The 23,893-nt window shown below is 31.7% G+C and overlaps 1 long non-coding RNA gene across 1 annotated transcript; it reads left to right on the forward strand.

The window, feature by feature from the left end:
• The first annotated feature begins 2,699 nt into the window (after positions 1 to 2,699).
• On the forward strand, positions 2,700 to 5,466 carry LOC136232270 (uncharacterized). The gene is made up of 4 exons (XR_010690445.1): positions 2,700 to 2,865; positions 4,540 to 4,617; positions 4,706 to 4,850; positions 5,265 to 5,466. It is a non-coding gene; the product is annotated as an uncharacterized lncRNA (long non-coding RNA).
• The last annotated feature ends 18,427 nt before the right edge of the window (positions 5,467 to 23,893 follow it).

Here is a 23,893-nt window from a genome sequence, read left to right on the forward strand (position 1 = left end):
CTATGATCCAGAGAAGAAGAAAGTGGTGAGAAGCAGAGATGTAGTATTCTTTAAGCACGAGATGGGCTCAGAACTTCTGAGTACAAGGTACACTTCTACTCCAGATTTGTCTTTTGATATTACTAATACTTCTTCTGTTTCTACTCCTATTCCTGTTGAGCAGCCAATAAATGAGAATGTTGAACCAACACTTGATGGTGTTGAGGAGGTACAACCAAATGAAGATGATGATGCACCAGAATTTGATAATGATGGTGATGATGTACCAAAATTTGATGATGTTCCACATGATGATCAGAATGATATAGAGGATGTTCATGAGCAGGGAGAGCAGCCAGCTCCTTTGGTGGAAGAAGCACCAGTTCGAAGGTCAACTAGAGAAAGAAAACCTTCTACAAAATATCCAAGCTTAGAGTTTATTCTTGTCACTGATGAGGGGGAGCCAGAGAACTTTGAAGAAGTGTTGTCTAGTAAAGACAAAAATCTTTGGCTTGATGCTATGAAGGAAGAGATGGATTCCTTGAAAAAGAATGAAACATATGTGCTTGTGAAGCCTCCTAAAGGTAAGAAGGTCTTGAAAAACAGATGGGTTTTCAAGAACAAGAAAGATGGTGACAAGATAGTGAAGCGCAAAGCCAGATTGATGGTAAAAGGTTGCAATCAGAAGAAGGGCATTGATTTTGATGAGATCTTCTCTCCTGTTGTCAAGATGACATCTATAAGAACTGTTTTAGGTTTAGCTGCAAGTCTTGATTTGGAGTTGGAGCAGCTTGATGTGAAAACTGTTTTCTTACATGGTGATTTGCATGAGGAGATATATATGGAGCAACCTGAAGGGTTTGAAGAGAAGGGAAAAGAAAAGCTTGTTTGTAAGTTGAAGAAGAGTCTTTATGGGCTCAAACAGGCACCAAGGCAATGGTATCGGAAGTTTGATTCTTTCATGACAAAGAATGGTTACAATAGAACTTCAGCAGATCCTTGTGTGTATTTTAGAAATTTCCCTGGAGGTAACTTCATTATCCTTCTTTTATATGTGGATGATATGTTAATAGTTGGACAAGATGCAAAGATGATTTCCAACTTGAAGAAGGATTTGTCCAAGTCATTTGACATGAAAGACTTGGGTCCAGCTAAGCAGATCTTAGGAATGGAGATAGCTCGTGATAGGAAAGCTGGAAAATTGTGGTTATCTCAAGAAAAGTATATTGAACGTATGCTTGAAAGGTTCAATACGAAGACTGCCAAGCCTGTTAATACACCTTTAGCAGCTCATTTCAAGTTGAGTAATAGAGCTTGTCCAAAGTCAGATGAAGAAAAAGCAAGTATGTCTTCTGTTCCTTATTCATCTACTGTTGGTTCTTTGATGTATGCTATGGTTTGTACTAGACCAGATATTGCACAGGCTCTTGGTTTGGCGAGTAGATATTTATCCAATCCGGGTAAGGTTCATTGGGAAGCTGTTAAGTGGATTTTCAGATATTTGTGTGGTACTTCCAAATTGAGTTTGTGTTATGGAGGTGGCAAAATGATTCTTGAGGGATATACAGATGCAGACATGGCTGGTGATCTTGATAATAGAAAGTCTACCTCAGGTTATGTGTTTACATTTTCAGGGGGAGCCATTTCATGGCAATCCAAGCTACAAAAGTGTGTAGCATTGTCTACTACTGAGGCAGAGTATATAGCAGCTGTGGAAGCGTGTAAAGAGATGATTTGGTTGAAGAGGTTTCTTCAAGAGTTGGGTTTGAAGCAATGTGAGTATGTGACATTCTGTGACAGTCAGAGTGCTATGGACTTGAGCAAGAATGCCATGTATCATGCTCGTATCAAGCACATTGATATCAGATATCATTGGTTGCGGAATGTGATTGAAGAGAAAGAATTGTTGTTAAAGAAAGTCCACACAGATAAAAATGCAGCAGACATGTTAACCAAGGTGGTTCCCGGAAGCAAGCTTGAGCTTTGTAATAAGCTTTCCGGGATGAGATTCAAACGTTGAAGAATTTGAGTTTTTTCTTCTCTCCGTGATGGGCTGGAGGGGGAGATTGTTATGGGTCCCGCCCATATTTAAGGTCCATTTAATATTAATTTTGGCTTCTTTGAGAATCTAGGTTAATATGTATTTAAGTGAATTAATTATCATTTATTGAGATAAGTGAAGGAAGAAGAAAAGACACACCAAAAGGAGATTTTCGGATTTGGCATTTTCTCTCATTAGGTCAGTTCACGTTTTTGTCGATTCGCGGAGATTGAACCGTCGGATCGTCACGATTTTTGGACAGGAGCTTCTAGACATATTGTTCCTTGTTCTCACCGTTGGGATTGCCGTTCGGAGGTCGGAAAGGTCTGTTCGGAGTTGGGGAAAATTATAGACTGATTTCTTCTCTTTCTTGGTATTTGTCTACTTCTTAAAATCTCTTATTGTTTCATGATTGTTGGTGGGTTATAAACCTTTTGTAAGACTTTGTTGGGTTTGTTTTGCCCTCAATTTTATCATAATAAGAGAAGTAGGGTGGACTCCTCAAAGGTCCCGTGGTTTTTACTCTTCTCAATCGCGGAATAACAATTACTGTTACCCAATGTTCATAGATATCTCCTGTGTGAGATCTGAATAGTAGATAGCCCATATATCAATCATGGATACAGTTAGGATTAGGGTTTATCTTCTCCAGAAAGTGGCATAATCAATTTTATAGAAATCAATACTTAGGATTAGGGTTTATCTTCTCTAGAAAGTTAGCATTCATCAATGCTTTTAGGATCTGATCTCTAACTGCTCTGTCATCGAGTAAATTTCCAAAGAGAATCAAGCTTAATTCTATAAAAACCCTTCCTCAAGAAAGAAGGGAGGAGCATCAAGTGATGGTCAGTATTTTGATCCTATCTTAATAAATTTTTTTTGCAGGAAACTATTAACAAATCAAATTACTGCTTCATTGTAAATCTTTGCATTTTTTCTTTGTTGGGTTTCATGTTTTAATAGCAATTCTGAAGATATAATGAGTTTTTCAACTACTCTAGCTTATTATATGTGTTTACAAATGATCTATCATTATTAATTTTTCTTTAATTACTTGTTTTCTATAGTGGTTTTTAAAAAATGATTATGCCAAAAGGTGAGAATTTTAGGATTGTAATTGTGATTTCAATAGATTTATTGTCAAATTTGTTTGTTTGTGAGTGCCTTACATAAGTTGTCTCATGTGTTCTATAAGTTTGTTTTAAACTTGATATGCTCATTTTTGTTATCAGATGTTGCTCTCTAGTGTGTTTGTTTATATAACCTATCTAATGTGTGAGGATGATATGATTACTTGAAATTGAAACCGCAAGTTTGTTTCTGCTTCTTGTGTTATGATAAGTTTTTTTATACAAATCAAGATTGTTTGTTATTTGCTATGATGAAACTATGCTGCTAATGCTTGATCTGAATATTATGTAAATTTCAGCAGACAATTATTTTTGCTATAATTTCCTGCATTTTCAACTAGTTGAGATTGCGGCTTTGGGAGTAACTATTTTTAGCTTAATTTGCAATGGAGAAAATTGCAGAGTCCAAATCTGTGTTTGTTCATTTAGTAAAGCATTAGCTATTGTTCATTTTAGTTTGACAATGCTAGATGTTTCTCTCAAAATACTAATTTTTTGTTTGTAACAAATGATCAGGAAATTGTTGGTGCCTGATTTTCTCAATTGGTATTATTGTTTTGCTTCAATTCAGTTGCCTACTTTTAGGCGGATTGATTCAACCGATGTACTTTTTTAAGCTTCTTCTGTATTATGGTTTGGTACTTTCGGGTAATCATTCATTGCATTTGTAATGACTATATTATCAGCTTTTTTAATTGTTTGATCAACACCGAATGAATTTAATTCCATTGAAGATCTTAATCTATTTCCATTGTTTCCAAGTAAAGAGATGGAATTTAGAGATTAGTATTTTTGAGGAATATATATGTGCTATGTTGCACGGAAACCGAATGCGGAAAATCTACGGAAGAAGAGTTCAACGGAGTATATAAAAATGTAACTTGCTAGAAAAGAAAAATGTCTCTGTTTGTACCGGAAATGGAAGGATGATTTGAGCCATATTAGGAATTCAATTCTTACATTGACTGGCTTTTTAGATACTTAATTAATTCCGATTAAGGAAAACTTATACACAATAATTAGTGATTCATCGAAGAAAGAGAAAGGAATTCTTGTTAGAATTTTTTAGATAATATTTTGGGTGTAGAAAGTGAAAGACACGCCAAATATATAAATAATTATGAACTTTTGAAAGTTCATGAGATTTTTGAGATTATTAAATACAATTGAACAATAATATGGATTATTGAATGTAATTGTATAAGATTATAAGGTTATTTAATGTAATTAGATTAGAATAGAGGGTAATTAGGTTGTTTTATGTATGATGCCTATTATTTGATATGAATTCAATATCCCATACAAATGGCCTGACCTACATAAATGCATGTTGTAAATGTGGTTGTGCATTAGACATTGATATCTCCAATCTTATGTGCTGTGGATTAGGGTTTACGTTCCACAAAAAGCGGCTCAACAGATCTGGCAGGCAACAAATAAAATCAAATCGAAATCAACATCAAAGAGGTAAAAAGAATCATTATTTTATAGATAGCTAGGGTTGTTAAGAACGGAAAAGATTCACAAAAATCTGAAAAACCTTAACTATGTGCAGGAAAAACAATGGTGAAGAAACATGAGAACAGCAAAGATCTTTCAGGCTTTCTCAAGAACAAAAAAAAGGATATTTTATCAGTGATTGCTGAATGTTGCCGGCGAAAACAATCTCTTCTAACAGCGAGGATGATATGAGACTGCAAGTAAGTTTATGTTTAAATTACTAATTTCTTCTTTAAATATGCATTATTTAAAGAAAATCATTCTAGAGATCTTGTGTTGTTTAGATGCATTTTTGGTTGATTGATCCTACAAAACCATGGTGCTGTACCTAAAAATTAATATTGATCAATTTGTTTAGAGAAGCAGCAGCAACAGAGTACTTAATATCTAGAACACTCTTGGGTATTGTTATGAACCCCATCCCCCTCTAGGATATTTTGCTCAATGCCATTGCAGATGAGGCTGTTTTATGTCTGAAAAGTCTTGATGCAAACACATTACCTTTAGAAATGTCAGCAGAAATCTCTCTCACTGCAAGGATAGTGGAGAAAGAAGTTTCTTTACAAATGTTCCGCCATAAAAAGTTTTCACTGACATATTGCGACATGTTCTAGGATCGTCAAGCTCAAGCGAAGCGCTAGTAATTCCCAGTTTTCCTCATCGAGTGTTCGGGAGTATGAGCATTGTCCCAAGAGCTGTGGATTTTGACTTGGGTGCACGTGAATTATGGGACTGGGATCCTTGCAAAAACGTCTCTGAAGATGACCAGACTATGTTCTTGGCGTTTTCAAGAGGTTTTCCAGTGACGAAGGAAGTTACAACTCTTTTCACTGAGTTAATTGGTGTGGGTGTTGTTGATGCAAAAAAAAAATGCCACAAAATGAACAACCATTGTTTGGAAAAATGATCCTGGATAGATTTCTCTGTCCTATTGGGCGAAAGAACACCTCCATGAGTAATTTTTACATCAGCAGCAGAAACAGAGTAATTCAAAGCAGTAGTAGCAACAGCTAGATGAAGGGACTGCACTGCATTGGAAAAAGAGGCAGAATCAAATGGAAGGTAAAGAGAAAAAACACCAAATACAATGGATTCACTATATTGGGAATGTAAGATGTGCAAATGTTGATGAGGTTGCCAAAATAATAAAGACACCTAGAATGAACAAAGGTATAAATATTCCAAGTAGTTGAGATTACATGCTTTGGTTGTACTTCAGTTTAGAGTTAATGTATCAATATTGCCCACTTTTTAATCATCTTGTCTAATCCATGCTTATCTCTGAATTTGAAGGTTGTTTCTATTTATTCAGTTCTTAGGACAACGTAATATGCTAGTTTTTGAAGAATCATTACAGTGTTTTCAGAATTTCCATTAAAACATAAAACCCAACAAAGCAAAAGTGCAAAGATTTACCATAAGGCTAACTGGATTGGTTAAGAAAAATAGGTGCCTACAAAAAAATTTAAGACAAAATCAAAATCCATGTGGGTTTGTTAGCAACAAAAAAAAACAAAAACACATAAATAAATTTTATGAATGAAGAAAAAAAATATGATGTTAAAAAATTTATAATAATATTTAATATTGGTTTAAAGGTATTATATTAAAAAATAATTATAATTTGAAAAAATTAATAATACATTTTTTCAAGTATATTAATTTCGGTGTATATTTAGTTCCAAAAATTCTTTAAAATTAATTAGATTAAATTTGAAACTAAAAGATAAATTTTTTTTTATGTATATAACTAGAGGCAATTTTAGACTTTCATTTACAAAAACAAATGTAAAGATTAAAGAATTGATTAAGATAAAACTTAGGGACCTTATAATAATATGATGGATTTACTAGCGTGTTAAGTAAATACATAAAAACCTTATAATTATTTACCCTGTTATCTATATATTTTGCGTTTTTTTTTACATGTGGCAAAGTGTCTTTCACTTTCTACATCCCGAAGATTCTATTGAGATATAAGCAGCGCCAGCTCTGCCTTTAGGAATAGAGCGGCCGCCTAGGTGCGCCAAAAAATAGGTGCATATATATAATAATTTTTTCATATATGAATAATATTTTATTGATTAGTTGTATTATCTGTTAAAAATAAATAAAAATTAACATCGAATATAAATTTTAATTAGCAATTTTACATCTAAAAGGGTCATGGCAAATTTTAGATAATAATATTGTTATATTTTATGATTATTTTTTTTTCCCAAATTTTAAAGTTACACGGTATTTTTCATTTTTTTAGGAAAAGGTTTATATCATTGCATTAGATGATATTTGGAAGATTTTAAGTGATTGACAAATACTAGTTAATTCAGTTTTTTCTAATTTTCAATAAGGTAGAGCTAAAATTGATCTTACTTGGAAAGGCTATATGTGCATTTTTCTTAAAATATTTGGGTTAAAGTTATAATAATATAAACATATAATCTTGTAACTCAACTTTCTCATTTATACAACAAAAAATTATACTAATGTTTTTAGTTACTTCTCTAACAATAATAGAGGGCATTGGATAAAATTAGATATGAATGTGGGTCATTAGGAACTTTTAAAAATTGAGGCAAAGGGCAACAAATAAAGAGGCAACAAATGTGGGAGCAGTTAAGGTTTTGAGCCAAATAAAGAGGCAACAAATGTATTAGGCTGAAACAATGTGTATGCACAAATGTAAAGTCACCTTTTTTATGTTCATATTATCAAATGCCATGTGACCATAGGAATAATACATTAGATTCCATTAGAATACTATACTTGAAGGAGAACAGTACTAAGCTGATTAAACTCTTGGTAAGTTTGGTTCAGTTATTTTTACAATGTTGCGGGTAGCTAATATATTGGATTGCTTTTGTATTAATAGGGTAAATAAGTATACAGTTATACAAACAGTGCTCCATGTACAGTTAAAGATATGATGGTTCTTCCTAGTAAAAAATATATTGGTACCGTTATGCAAACAGATAGTGTTCCCTTCAGTGAATCTTCACATATGCCCTTAAAAGAATACAATTTCTAAAATCAAACATCTATAAATTCAGTGTTCCCTTCAGTGAATCTTCATATATGCCCTTAAAAGAATGCAATTTCAGAAATGCTCATCTATAAATTCACTCTCTTTACTTGGAAACATTGGAAATACATTAAGATGTCAAATGGAATTAAATTGACTCTCTTTATCAGTGATGGATCAAAGAATTTAAATTAAAAACATCTCATATAGTTACAAATCAAGTTACCTTTCAAGCATCGCATGCATAGTTATATCATAGACAAACTAATTATGATAGAAACGTCTAATAACAAAAATTAGCATAGCAACAATGTTTAAAACAAAGTTAAGAAATTTCCAGCAAATTTCACTTAAAACATAAAGTTGTATCAGTTAAATAGATTGTTCAGTAACTTGTTTTTCGGATGGAGTACATTCTGTCATATCTTGTTCTTCAGCTGGAGCACATTGTGACATTGTGTCATCTCTTCTTTAAAAGGCAACTTCTCCGGTTCACTCATGCTCAAAACAGGACCACCAGACCTGTATCCATGTAAATTGGTTCTTCATGCAAAGGGCATTTCTTTCTATACTCGGTGAATTCTTTAGTTGTCTCATTCAAAGCTTTTTCATAGCCATCTAAGAGATTTCTCGTCATGTATAGTTCGTGTTTGAGCCTAGAAGTCTCCATATGTCTTCTTTGTTGCTCCTCCATCTTCGCCTTGTGCAAATTATGAGCCATGTTATTCTGATGATCGAACTCGCTAAGAAACATTTGTTGTTGGATACTCGAGTTTTGATAAGCCTGCTCTTTCGCATGATAGGACATCCCAACTTTTTCCAAGACTTGTTGCATTTGGATGTGATTATCCCAACGTCCAGGAAAAACAGTAATATAAAGAAGTGATTATAGTTCAGGTTCGGATGTGAAAACCACTAGTACCAAAGAAAATGACACTTTGTTAATGCATATTTATAAATATTAAACAGCTGGCAAATAAAAAAAACTATAACTTGAACAAGCATGTGAGAGTTTTTCTGGAGGTAGTCATAAGGGTCAGATTTGACTCTTACGGTACTTCCTACTATCTTTTCTTCAAATGTTTATGAATCCCGGAGAAGCTCCTGAACTAAACTCTTTTTCGAACAGATAAGTTTAATATTATCAGGAATATGACAGATTGGTAGCAAATTCAATTTTGGCTGTTGTTGGCTGTTTGAAATTAATTGCATTAGTGTTAATGTGTATCTTCTTGCCTTTGTTCTTTATTTGTTGCTAGTTTTCTGAACAAATAAAGAACAAAGGCAAGGAGATATTCATTAACACTAATGCAATTAATTTCAAATAGCGAACAACAGTCAAAATTGAATTTGCTATCAAGCTGTCATTATTCCTGATAATATTAAACTTATCTATTTGAAAAAGAGTTTAGTTCAGGAGCTTCTGAGGATTCAGAAAATTTGAAGAAAAGATAGAGGAAGTATTGTAAGATTCAAATCTGACCCTTTGACTACCTCCAGAAAAACTCTCACATGCTTGCTCAAGTTATAGGTATTTATCTGCTAGATGTTTCCTATTTATAAATATGCATTAAGAAAGTGTCATTTTCTTTGGTACCAGTGGTTTTCACATCCGAACATGAACTATAATCACTTCTTTATATTATTGTTTTTCATGGATTGATACTTACAATGTACCTATTTCGAAGACTTGTGACTATTTGGTGATTCTGCATCCCTGAACTAATAAAAGGAGTTTGTGAAGCTTCTATGACAAGTACTCCCTCTGTTCCAAAATACATGCCTTTTAAGGTTAATGGACACTAATTAAGAAATGCAATTACTTTTAAGTGAAAGACTTTGTTACCCTTATATTAATTGCATCTACTAGTAACTTTATCTATTCCCAAGGCAAAAAGTCAACTAAAATATGGGTATATTTGGTCAAAGCAAATTAATGTGCATAAATTGAAGCAAAATATCATGTATTGTGGAACAAAAAAAAAATTCTCTAGAAAGACATGTATTGTGGAACGATGGAGTATAAGACTCTCAGAACTACCACTGGAAAGCCCGCCTGCTAGCTCATATAGAAAGTAATTTCCAAATAACATTAGTCCCTATGTGAATCTTTTCCTGACCAGCCAGAACCAACGGACTATGCATTTTAATTATAGTCTTCTTTTTACACTTACAAAATAATTAATTGAATTTTACTATGACAATTAATTAAATTGAATTATAATTGGTTATAAACAAATAAAGTTTTCAAACTAGAAATTCAATTGAATTGGAAGACTATTACTATTCCACAAAAATTATGATTATATTTATAATTACAGAGAATCTTTTTTGACAGTTAGAAAACAATTAGTAAGCCCCAAACCTCATTACCAGTAATTCATGGAATATAGTGATGTTGTTCCTAGCATTCAACTAATATTAGATAAGCATATTTCCCAATAGCATAGATTAGGTGTATAATCTTCACAATTCTCATTGAACCCTAAAATTCAACAGATGAAAAGTCTAAAGATTTACCAGAAAGAATTATGCTTCTAAAATTCAATAGCTTTTAACTAGTTGCTCGGAAACAAAATATTTCCTGTAAAAAAAAACAATTCATTATAGAATCAAAATCCAATGAGCAACAAATAGTAAATGCCAACAAAAAGTCAAAAATAACTTGGAATTGGCCAATTCAAATATAGTGCTTTGTGCTAATAATATTTTAGCAGATAAAGTCATGGAGTTTATTAATAGTCAAGATGATTTTGCAGGGTTCATGAAGGCATTGTTGAATGCTCATTTAATTGGTTTTCATAGATTTGAGATCACAACAACTTTCCAGATTTGAGATCTATCGGGGGAGGTATCATTAGAATGCACACACATTTACAGAGAAGAGAAGAGAGGGACGGACAAAACCAAAGTTGTGAAGTAAGTAAAGTTATATAGGCGAGACCATTTGTGTGAGATATTTAATCAGTATCAAATAATAAGTTTCATACATTCCAACAACCCTCTAAATTTTTAAAAGTGCTAAATTACTCTCTATTCTTATCTAATTACATTCAATAACATTATATTCTTATCCAATGCCATTCAATAACCTTTATATTTGTCCAATTGTATAATCTCAAAAACTTCAACTATCCCCATGAAATCACAAGAGTTCATAATTATTTATATATTTGAAGTTTTTTTTTTACATGTGCCCGAGCATGTATCTAACTTTTTACATCCAAAAGATTCTATTCAGAAATAAGGGGTTATTGAATGCAATCAAACAAGAATAAGAGACCATTTAGAACTTTTGAAAGTGCGGGGGAGCTTAAAGGCAATCAAACAAGAATAAGAGAGTAAAATCGTCTCATAATTTTATTGGTAGATAATTTATTGGTGATGATCAAACAATTAAAAAAACGTATAATATAGTCATTACAAATGAAATGAATTATTACCAGAAAATATCAAACAAGAATAAAGAAGAAGCATAAAAAGTGCATGAGTTGAATCAATCTGCCTAAAAGTAGGCAACTGAATTGAAGAAAAATAATAATACCATTTCAGAAATCAGACACCAACAACTTCCTGATCATTGCCAAACTAAAATGAACAATTGCTAATGCTTTATTAAGCTAAAAATTGTTACTCCTAAAATTGCAATGCATGGATGTGGTGTATTTGCCAAAACCTACTAAACAAAATTTAAAGGCTTGTGAGACCCAACTCTATATATACTCTTTCAACTATTGGTAAGTTTTCCATGTGGGATAGGAAAAGAGCTCTTAAGAGCAAAGTCCCTAATAACAAATACACCCCACCAATCAAATTCATTTTCTTAAAAACAAAGCCATTTTCTCACATTCAGATCAAGTGTCACAAGCTTAGTTTCATCATAAGAAATAACAAACAAGCTTGATTTGTGTCAAAAAAACATATCATAACAAAAGAAGCATAAACAAACTTGTGGTTTCAATTTCAAGTAATCATATCACCCTAACACATTAGATAGGTTATATAATGCACTCATAAACAAACACACCAGAGAGAAACATCTAATAAAAAAAATTAGCATATCAAGTTTAAGACAAACTTGTAGGGTTTCAAATAATCATATCATCATAGAACACATCAGACAGCTTATGTAAGCCACTCATAAGCAAAACTCATTATATCTTCAGAATTGCCATTAAAACATAAAACCCAACAAAGAAAAAGTGCAAAGATTTACCATAAACAATTGTAAGCAGTAATTTGATTTGTTAAGCAAGATAGTTTCCTGCAAAAAAAAAGACATGATCAAAATACATATGGATTGGTGAGCAACAAAAAACAAAAACACATAAAGAAGTTACAATTGCTCAATTCACCTGTAAACAAACACAACCCTTTTTTGCTAATAATATTTTAGCATATATAGTTATGGAGGTTATTAATCCGGAAGATGATTTTGTAGGGTTCATAACCATCACTTGATGCTCCTCCCTTCTTTCTTGAGGAAGGGTTTCTACCGAATTAAGCTTGATTCTCATGAACGAGCAGTTAGAGATGAGATCCTAAAAGCATTATTGAATGCTAACTTGATAGAGAAGATAAGCCCTAATTCTAACCATTGATTTCTATAGATTTGATTACGCCACTTTCTGGAGAAGATATAAGGGCTATCTGCTATTCAGATCTCAAAGAGGAGATGTATCTCACTGCAAGAGTTTGGGACAAATATTAGTCTTTAATTTAACCCTGATATTTTTAAGTGTAGTGTTGATTTAACCTTAACGTACAAAATGGTGCAAATTTAATATTTCCAAGTAAGATCAATTTTATTCCTACGTTATCGAAAATTAGAAAAACATGTTTTATTAGTATTTTACTACCACTTTAGGTTATTAGTTTATTACTAAAAAACATTGTAAAAATTCAGCTAAAATGATAAAAACTAAATCTGATACATATAAATTAATCACAATTTTTTTATCAAATTGTGTAAAATATTACAGTGTTACTAATATAGTTATAAACAACAATTAAAAAATATATGAGACAGCTTCGATTTATTGACAAACTTATTTGGAAGATATGATGTGACAATTAAATAACAGTAAACCAATCTTTTTAAATTTTCAACAACGCTTGGCTAAAATTGGTCTTGCTTGAAAAAATTAGGATTTAATTTGCATCACTTCATATGTTAGGGGCTAAATATGCACTTTGATTGAAGCGTTATGGTTAAATTTGACCCTTATCCCAATAAAAAAATGTACAAAAACTAACAACATAAATATCACATGTTGCAATTATTGAGTTTGTATTGTGATCATGTCGTGTCAATTTCGAATTAGTGTCGAAATGATTAAACCGTAGTCCAACCCAAAAAATTTGATATCAATCTTGTATTAACCTAATCGGGATAGTATCGATTAGGTGTGGTGTTGTCGAGTCATATATAATTTTAATTTGGATCAAATTTATTTTTAGGAAAATCTCACTTTTAATCTTCAGGTTATTGGGATTCTCCTTCTCATTTTATAAAATGACTTAATTTTTATCCTTGCGGTAAAATATTGGTTCAATTTTATCATTTTCTAATAAATTTCGTGGACACGTTTTATTCGAAATTATTTTGAAAATGATAAAATTAAATCAAATTTTCTATTATCAAAATAAAAATCACAAAAAATTTATGAATGGACAAAATTAACTTGTTTTATAAGATAAGGACAAAATCATTATTTTTTTTAACGACTTTGTAACGAGTTAGGCTTATAAGTACTTAATTGAGAAAAATAATGGATTAAACAAAATAAAATCACATAATATGCATACTATGTTTTGCTCGGTTTTTGAAAGGATATTGCAATTAAAAAAGTTATTAAAATTTATTAATTATAAGATTAAGTAGATTGATTTGTCTGAAACTAAATCTAAAAATAAGTTTTCTTTGGTGTTGTCAGTATCCCATTGTTTCTAGAAGAACAGTTTGATTGAGTCCCACCCGTGGAAAGCTAGAGTTAAGAAAGGGTGGAGCCAGTGGCAGGAAAAAAACATATCTTATCCCTAATTTTCTTTAATCTGGCAACGAAGTTATACGGAAGCTTAAACTACTCTTAGTTGGCTAGTAATGGAATTCGAGGGCAAACTCCAAATATGAGAAACTCCAAATAATCATTTGGAATTGGAAATTGAACATCACTGGGTGCACATGTCTAGAACACATATTCATTTACTAATTTAGAACAAAATTAGTTTCATTGTATCAAACTCTAACTTTAAAACACAAAATCTCAGAGCAATGAGCAATGCTTACATAATCTCCTCTCTAACTTGTAGAGTTTGATAAATTTCCGACGAGGAATATGAACTAGGAATGAAGAAACCAAGCTTAACTCGGTAGGAACACTTCCTCAAAAATGTAAGGAGGACCATAGAGTGATGGTCATGAACCCATACAAAATCATCTTCAAGATTAATAACCTTCATAACCCTATGTGCAAAAAATTTATTAGAAGAAACATATGCTTGCCACAACAACTTGTCAAAGCCATCATCCTTGTCAAGGCACATAGTGATTGGACATTAAAGCTGGATGACATCAATTTCTTCTTGCAGCAACCAGATGATGGAGCATCTGAATCTCCATTGCTGCATCCATCTTTTTTAGAAAAAAATCTTTGAGCAATCATCGCCATCTGAATCTCTTTGCTTTGGATTTCCATTAACTACAGACAGGATACAAAAACAAGGATCACGATCTAAAAGCAGGATACGGTTTTAATTATAATAAAACAAATGGATAATCTAAGACATCCATATAAAGGCATTTGCTTTTAAGAAATGCCCTCAACCGAGTTAGATTTCATCATGTACGGGAACATATCAACTGTTGGGATTTTTGAGAAGAATACAGAAGAAAATAAGAAAATGGTGCTAACAATTTTATTCAATTTTGTCAAAGTTCTGCACAAAATGAAAGATACAGACTTGTTCCTTTTTATAGGCTTACAATGCAATAAATAAAACTGATTTTTAAGGAACAATAAAATCCCTATTATTTATCCCACTAATAAGTTAAAGACCTAGTAAACTAGACTAATTCAAAAAATAAACTTTGAATTAAATACCAAAAAAATCTCAACATTCCCTCCTGATTCGAAGTTTTTTTTTTACATATGATGTACTTCCCATCATCGTCTTTTAATCGCAGCACTTCTCCCCGCAAATTGCTTCTCGGTGCACTTCTCACCACTTCTGGGGTGCACTTCTCACCCATCTTCAATTATTGGAGCACTTCTCTCCAATATTAAAATGCTAATTCTTCATCAAAATCATATGCCAAATTGGCATGTTCTTCTGTTTTATTATTTATGCAATTCCTTCGAATATGCCCAAATTTCTTGCATTTGAAACACTGAAGCTTACCCTTGTGCCAGCAGTCTTTTTCTTCATGGCCATGTTTTTCACAATGACCACATTGAGGAATTTTCATTTTTCCTTTTGAAATTTTGGCAAAAAAAGCTTCTTCAACCACTTTTTCATTTTCTCCATTTCTCATTGACCTTCTTTGTTCTTGAGCCTGCAAAGAATTAATTAATTCAGATAAAGATAATTTACTTATGTCTCTTTAATCTTCAAGAGATGACAGTTTTGGCTCAAATCTTTCAGACAAGCTCACAAATAATTTTTCTACAATTCTACTGTCTGGTAGATCTTCTCCTATCAGCCAAATCTTGTTCACCATCGCCATCAATTTGTCATAATACTTATGAATGACTCTTTTTCTTTCATACTAAGAGTCTCGAAATCCCTTTTGAGATTCAAGACCTGCATCCTCCGTGTTCTTTTAACTTATCCAAGCCTCTTTTCTTGTTTCACAAATCATGATTCTTGTGAAAATTGATTCTGAAACAGTAGCATGAATTATTGATAAAGCTCTTGGAGCCTTTGTTAATTCATCTTCATGAGCTTTGATTTGATTTAGTGTTGGATTGTTTCCAATGGGTGGAATTTCCCTCTCAGATTCAACCCACTGCCATAAACCCAATCCTCTCAGATGAGCTTTCATTTTGACAGCCCAAATTTGATAATTTTCGCCATTAAAAATTGGAGGAGAAAGAATTGATTGGTGATTGGAAGCCATGGTTGGGTTTTCTTTCAAAAAAAAGAAAAAAAACTCACAGATCCTTGAAGATCACTAAGGCTCTGATACCAATTGTTGGGATTTTTGAGAAGAAAATAAGAAAATAGTGCTAACAATTTTATTCAATTTTGTCAAAGTTCTGCACAAAATGAAAGATACAGACTTGTTCCTTTTTATAGGCTTACAATGCAATAAATAAAACAAATTTTTAAGGAACAATAAAATCCCTATTATTTATCCCACTAATAAGTTAAAGACCTAGTAAAATAGACTAATTCAAAAAACAAACTTTGAATTAAATACCAAAAAAATCTCAACATCAACTTCAACCAACATCAGTCTCAAACTTTTTCAAATTAACCAAAAAAGGTCTCCAGTTCAGGGCTATAACATATAGATCAAAGATGAAACAACCATAAAAACAGAATTAATTTCTTCATCTGTTTTATAATTAATTAATTCATTATTATCTTCATCTTGTCTCAATGGAATCTAAAATATTCTAACAAGAATTCCTTTCTCTTTCTCTGATGAATCACTGATGATTGCGCATAAATTTTCCTAAATCGGAATTAATTAAGCATCTAAAAAGCCAGTGAACGTAAGAATTGAATTCCTAACATGGCTCAAATCATCCTTCCATTTCCTGTACAGACGGAGACATTTTTCTTTTCCAGCAAGTTACATTTTTATATACTATGTTGAACTCTTCTTCCTTAGCTTTTCAGCATTTTGTTTCAAATTCAGTTTCAGTGCAACATAGCACATATATAATCCTCAAAAATGCTCATCTCATAATTCACTCTCTTTACTTGGACACAATGGAAATAGATTAAGATGTTCAATGGATTTAAATTCATTCGGTGTTGATCAAACAATTAAAATACCCATATAATATAGTCATTACAAATGCAATGAATTATTACCAGAAAATACCAAACAAGAATACCGGAGAAGCATAAAAAGTACATGAGCTGAATCAATCGGCCTAAAGTAGGCAACTAAATTGAAGCAAAACAATAATACTATTTCAGAAAATCAGACGCCAACAACTTCGTGATCATTTGTTACAAACAACAAATTAGTATTTTGAGAGAAATATCTAGCATTGCCAAACTAAAATGAACAATTGCTAATATTTTACTAAATGAACAAACACTGATTTGGATTCTGCAATTTTCTCCATTGCAAATTAAGCTAAAAATGGTTACTCCCAAAGCCGCAATGGAAATGAATGAAATTACAACAAAGATAATTGTCTGATGAAATTTAGATAATATTCAAATCAAGCATCACCAGCATAGTCTCATCATATACCAAACAATCTTGATTTGTATAAAAAAACTTATCATAACAAAAAAAGCATAAACAAACTTGTGGTTTCAATTTCAAGTAATCATATCATACTGACACATCAAATAGCTAGGTTATATAGAAAAACACACCAAAGAGCAACATCTAATAACAAAAATTAGCATATCCAGTTTAAAACAAACACATAGGGTTTTAAATAATCATATCATATCATCATAGAACACATCAGACAGCTTATGTAAGCCACGTATAAGCAAACACATTTAACAATAGATCTATTGAAATCACAATTACAATCCTCAAATTATCACCTTTTGGCATAATCATTTTAAAAAAACCACTATAGTAAACAAGTAATTAAAGAAAGATTAATAATGATACACCATTTGTAAACACATATAATAAGATAGGGTAGCGGCAAAACTCATTATATCTTCAGAATTGTCATTAAAACATAAAACCCAACAAAGAAAAAGTGCAAAGATTTACCATAAACAATTGTAAGCAGTAATTTGATTTGTTAAGCAAGATAGTTTCCTGCAAAAAAGAAAAAAAGATAGGTTCAAAATACATATGGATTGGTGAGCAACAAAAAACAAAAACACATAAAGAAGTTACAATTGCTCAATTCACTTGTAAACAAACGCAACCCTTTTTTGCTAATAATATTTTAGCAGATAAAGTTATGGAGGTTATTAATCCGCAAGATGATTTTGTAGGGTTCATAACCATCACTTGATGCTCCTCCCTTCTTTCTTGAGGAAGGGTTTCTACCTAATTAAGCTTGATTCTCATTGGAAATTTATCCGACGAACGAGCAGTTAGAGATGAGATCCTAAAAGCATTGTTGAATGCTAACTTGATAGAGAAGATAAACCCTAATTCTAACCATTGATTTCTATAGATTTGATTACGCCACTTTTTGGAGAAGATAAACCCTAATCCTAACCGTGTCCATAATTGATATAAGCACGATCTGCTATACAGATCTCAAAGAGGAGATATCTATGAATATTGGGTAACCCTAATTGCTATTCGGCGATTGAGAAGAGCAAAGGTGTAAGTCCAGTTATATAGGTGAGGTCATCCCTTACTCTCAAACCTCACCTACTCCTTAAAGTTTTAAAGTTCTAAATTACACCCTCTATTTTTGTCTTATTATCTTTAATAACCTCCTATTTTAGTCCAATTGCATTTAATAACTTCTATCTTTATATTATTAAATTCGAAAGCCTCAAAACTTCAATTGTTCTCTAAATTTTTAAAAGTTCATAAGTATTTACCTATAATTTATTTTATATTTTTTTACATGTGACACAGGGTGTCTCTCACTGCAAGAGTTTGGGCCAAATATTAGTCTTTAACTTAACCCAAATATTTTTAAGTGTAGTGTTGATTTAACCTTAACGTACAAAATGGTGCAAATTTAAGTATAATATTTCCAAGTAAGATCAATTTTAGTCCTACGTTATCGAAAATTAGAAAAAACATGTTTTATTAGTATTTTACTACCACTTTAAATTATTAGTTTATTACTAAAAAACATTGTAAAAATTCTGCTAAAATGCTAAAAACTAAATCTGCTACATATAAATTAATCACAACTTTTTTTTATCAAATTGTGTAAAATATTACAGTGTTATTAATATAGTTATAAACAACAATTAAAAAATATATGAAATTGCTTTGATTTATTGACAAACTTATTTGGAAGATACAATGTGACAATTAAATAACAGTAAACCAATCTTTTTAAATTTTCAACAGTGTTTTGCTAAAATTGGTCTTGCTTGAAAAAATTAGGATTTAATTTGCATCACTTCATATGTTAGGGGCTAAATATGCACTTCGATTGAAGCGTTATGGTTAAATTTGACCCTTATCCCAATAAAAAAAATGTACAAAAACTTACAACATAAATATCACATGTTACAATTATTGAGTTTGTATTGTGATCATGTCGTGTCAATTTTGAATTAGTGTCAAAATGATTAAACCGTAGTCCAACCCAAAAAATTTGATATCAATCTCGTATTAACCAAATCGGGATAGTATCGATTACGTGTGGTGTTGCGAGTCATATTTAATTTTAATTTGGATCAAGTTTATTTTTAGGAAAACCTCACTTTTAATCTTCAGGTTATTGGGATTCTCCATCTCATTTTATAAAATGACTTAATTTTTATCCTTGCCATAAAATATTGGTTCAATTTTATCATTTTCTAACAAATTCTGTGGACACGTTTTATTCGAAATTATTTTAAAAATGATAAAATTAAATCAAATTTTCTATTATCAAAATAAAAATCACAAAAAATTATGAATGGACAAAATTAACTTGTTTTATAAGATAAGGACAAAATCGTTATTTTTTTCAACGACTTTGGAAGGAGTTAGGCTTATAAGTACTTAATTGAGAAAAATAATAGATTAAACAAAATAAAATCATATGATATGCATACTATGTTTGTGCTCGGTTTTTGAAAGGATATTGCAATTAAAAAAGTTATTAAAATTTATTAATTATAAGATTAAGTAGATTGATTTGTCTGAAACTAAATCTAAAAATAAGTTTTCTTTGGTGCTGTCAGTATCCCATTGTTTCTAGAAGAACAGTTTGATTGAGTCCAACCCGTGGAAATCTAGAGTTAAGAAAGAGTGGATCTAGTGGCAGGAAAAAAACATATCTTATCCCTAATTTTCTTTAATCTGGCGACGAAGTTATAGGAAAGCTTAAACTACTCTTAGTTGGCTAATAATGGAATTCGAGGGCAAACTCCAAATATGAGAAACTCCAAATAATCATTTGGAATTGGAAATTGAAAATCACTGGGTGCACATGTCTAGAATAACATATTCATTTACTAATTTAGAACAAAATTAGTTTCATTGCATACATTGAGCAATGCTTACATAATCTCGTCTCTAACTTGTAGAGTTTGATAAATTTCAGACGAGAAAAATGAACTACTTATGAAGAAACCAAGCTCAACTCCGTAGGAACACTTCCTCAAAAATGTAAGGAGGACCATAGAGTGATGGTTATGAACCCATACAACTTATGCTTGCCACAACAACTTGTCAAAACCATCACCCTTGTGAATGCATATAGTGATTGGACATTAAAGCTGGATGACATCAATTTCTTCTTGCAGCAAAGTCACAAAAATATTCAGATCTATTATTAAATGAATGAAATTACAACAAAGATAATTGTCTGATGAAATTTAGATAATATTCAGATCAAGCATCACCAGCATAGTCTCATCATATAACAAACAATCTTGATTTGCATCAAAAAACTTATCATAACAAAAAAACCATAAACAAACTTGTGGTTTCAATTTCAAGTAATCATATCATCCTGACACATCAGATAGCTAGGTTATATAGAAAAACACACCAGAGAGCAACATCTAATAACAAAAATTAGCATATCCAGTTTAAAACAAACATATAGGGTTTCAAATAATCATATCATATCATCATAGAACACATCAGACAGCTTATGTAAGCCACTCATAAGCAAACACATTTAACAATAGATCTATTGAAATCACAATTACAATCCTCAAATTATCACCTTTTGGCATAATCATTTTAAAAAAACCACTATAGTAAACAAGTAATTAAAGAAAGATTAACAATGATACACCATTTGTAAACACATATAATAAGATAGGGTAGCGGCAAAACTTATTATATCTTTAGAATTGTCATTAAAACATAAAACCCAACAAAGAAAAAGTGCAAAGATTTACCATAAACAATTGTAAGCAGTAATTTGATTTGTTAAGCAAGATAGTTTCCTGCAAAAAAAAAAAAAAAAGACACGATCAAAATACATATGGATTGGTGAGCAACAAAAAACAAAAACACATAAAGAAGTTACAATTGCTCAATTGACTTGTAAACAAACACAACCCTTTTTTGCTAATAATATTTTAGCAGATAAAGTTATGGAGGTTATTAATCCGCAAGATGATTTTGTAGGGTTCATAACCATCACTTGATGCTCCTCCCTTCTTTCTTGAGGAAGGGTTTCTACCTAATTAAGTTTGATTCTCATTGGAAATTTACCCGACGAACGAGCAGTTAGAGATGAGATCCTAAAAGCATTGTTGAATGCTAACTTGATAGAGAAGATAAACCCTAATTCTAACCATTGATTTCTATAGATTTGATTACGCCACTTTCTGGAGAAGATAAACCCTAATCCTAACCGTGTCCATAATTGATATAAGCACGATCTGCTATACAGATCTCAAAGAGGAGATATCTATGAATATTGGGTAACCCTAATTGCTATTCGGCGATTGAGAAGAGCAAAGGTGTAAGTCCAGTTATATAGGTGATGTCATCCCTTACTCTCAAACCTCACCTACTCCCTAAAGTTTTAAAGTTCTAAATTACACCCTCTATTTTTGTCTAATATATCAAAGCATTGAGCAATGCTTACATAATCTCGTCTCTAACTTGTAGAGTTTGATAAATTTCCGACGAGGAAAATGAACTACTTATGAAGAAACCAAGCTCAACTCGGTAGGAACACTTCCTCAAAAATGTAAGGAGGACCATAGAGTGATGGTCATGAACTCATACAAAAGCATCTTCAAGATTAATAACCTTCATAACCCTATGTGAAAAAAATTTATTAGCAGAAACATATGCTTGCCACAACAACTTGTCAAAACCATCACCCTTGTGAATGCACATAGTGATTGGACATTAAAGCTGGATGACATCAATTTCTTCTTGCAGCAAAGTCACAAAAATATTCAGATCTATTATTAAATGAATGAAATTACAACAAAGATAATTGTCTGATGAAATTTAGATAATATTCAGATCAAGCATCACCAGCATAGTCTCATCATATAACAAACAATCTTGATTTGCATCAAAAAACTTATCATAACAAAAAAACCATAAACAAACTTGTGGTTTCAATTTCAAGTAATCATATCATCCTGACACATCAGATAGCTAGGTTATATAGAAAAACACACCAGAGAGCAACATCTAATAACAAAAATTAGCATATCCAGTTTAAAACAAACATATAGGGTTTCAAATAATCATATCATATCATCATAGAACACATCAGACAGCTTATGTAAGCCACTCATAAGCAAACACATTTAACAATAGATCTATTGAAATCACAATTACAATCCTCAAATTATCACCTTTTGGCATAATCATTTTAAAAAAACCACTATAGTAAACAAGTAATTAAAGAAAGATTAATAATGATACACCATTTGTAAACACATATAATAAGATAGGGTAGCGGCAAAACTTATTATATCTTTAGAATTGTCATTAAAACATAAAACCCAACAAAGAAAAAGTGCAAAGATTTACCATAAACAATTGTAAGCAGTAATTTGATTTGTTAAGCAAGATAGTTTCCTGCAAAAAAAAAAAAAAAAGACACGATCAAAATACATATGGATTGGTGAGCAACAAAAAACAAAAACACATAAAGAAGTTACAATTGCTCAATTCACTTGTAAACAAACACAACCCTTTTTTGCTAATAATATTTTAGCAGATAAAGTTATGGAGGTTATTAATCCGCAAGATGATTTTGTAGGGTTCATAACCATCACTTGATGCTCCTCCCTTCTTTCTTGAGGAAGGGTTTCTACCTAATTAAGCTTGATTCTCATTGGAAATTTACCCGACGAACGAGCAGTTAGAGATGAGATCCTAAAAGCATTGTTGAATGCTAACTTGATAGAGAAGATAAACCCTAATTCTAACCATTGATTTCTATAGATTTGATTACGCCACTTTCTGGAGAAGATAAACCCTAATCCTAACCGTGTCCATAATTGATATAAGCACGATCTGCTATACAGATCTCAAAGAGGAGATATCTATGAATATTGGGTAACCCTAATTGCTATTCGGCGATTGAGAAGAGCAAAGGTGTAAGTCCAGTTATATACGTGATGTCATCCCTTACTCTCAAACCTCACCTACTCCCTAAAGTTTTAAAGTTCTAAATTACACCCTCTATTTTTGTCTAATATATCAAAGCCACAACATATGCTTGCCACAACAACTTGTCAAAACCATCACTCTTGTCAAGGCACATAGTGATTGGACATTAAAGCTGGATGACCACCATTTCTTCTTGCAGCAACCAAATGATGGAGCATCTGAATCTCCATTGCTGCGTCCATCTTTTTAAGAAAAAAAATGTTTGAGCAATCATTGCCATCTGAATCTCCTTGCTTTGGATTTCCACTAACTACAGACAGGATGCAAAAATAAGGATGACGATCTAAAAGCAGGATGCGGTTTTAATTATAATAAAACAAATGGATAATCTAAGACATCCACATAAAGGCATTTGCATTTAAGAAATGCCCTCGACCGAGTTAGATTTCATCATGTACGGGAACATATCAACTTCAACCAACGTCAATCTCAAACTTTTTCAAATTAACCAAAAAAGGTCTCCAGTTCATGGCTATAACATGTAGATCAAAGACGAAACAACCATAAAACAGAATTAAATTCTTCATCTGTTTTATAATTAATTAATTAATTATTATCTTCATCTTGTCTCAATGGAATCTAAAATATTCTAACAAGAATTCCTTTCTCTTTCTCTGATGAATCACTGATGATTGCGCATAAATTTTCCTAAATCGGAATTAATTAAGCATCTAAAAAGCCAGTGAACGTAAGAATTGAATTCCTAACATGGCTCAAATCATCCTTCCATTTCCTGTACAGACGGAGACATTTTTCTTTTCCAGCAAGTTACATTT

The sequence above is a fragment of the Euphorbia lathyris genome, chromosome 6 (assembly GCF_963576675.1).
Source record: "Euphorbia lathyris chromosome 6, ddEupLath1.1, whole genome shotgun sequence".
Classification (NCBI taxonomy): domain Eukaryota; kingdom Viridiplantae; phylum Streptophyta; class Magnoliopsida; order Malpighiales; family Euphorbiaceae; genus Euphorbia; species Euphorbia lathyris.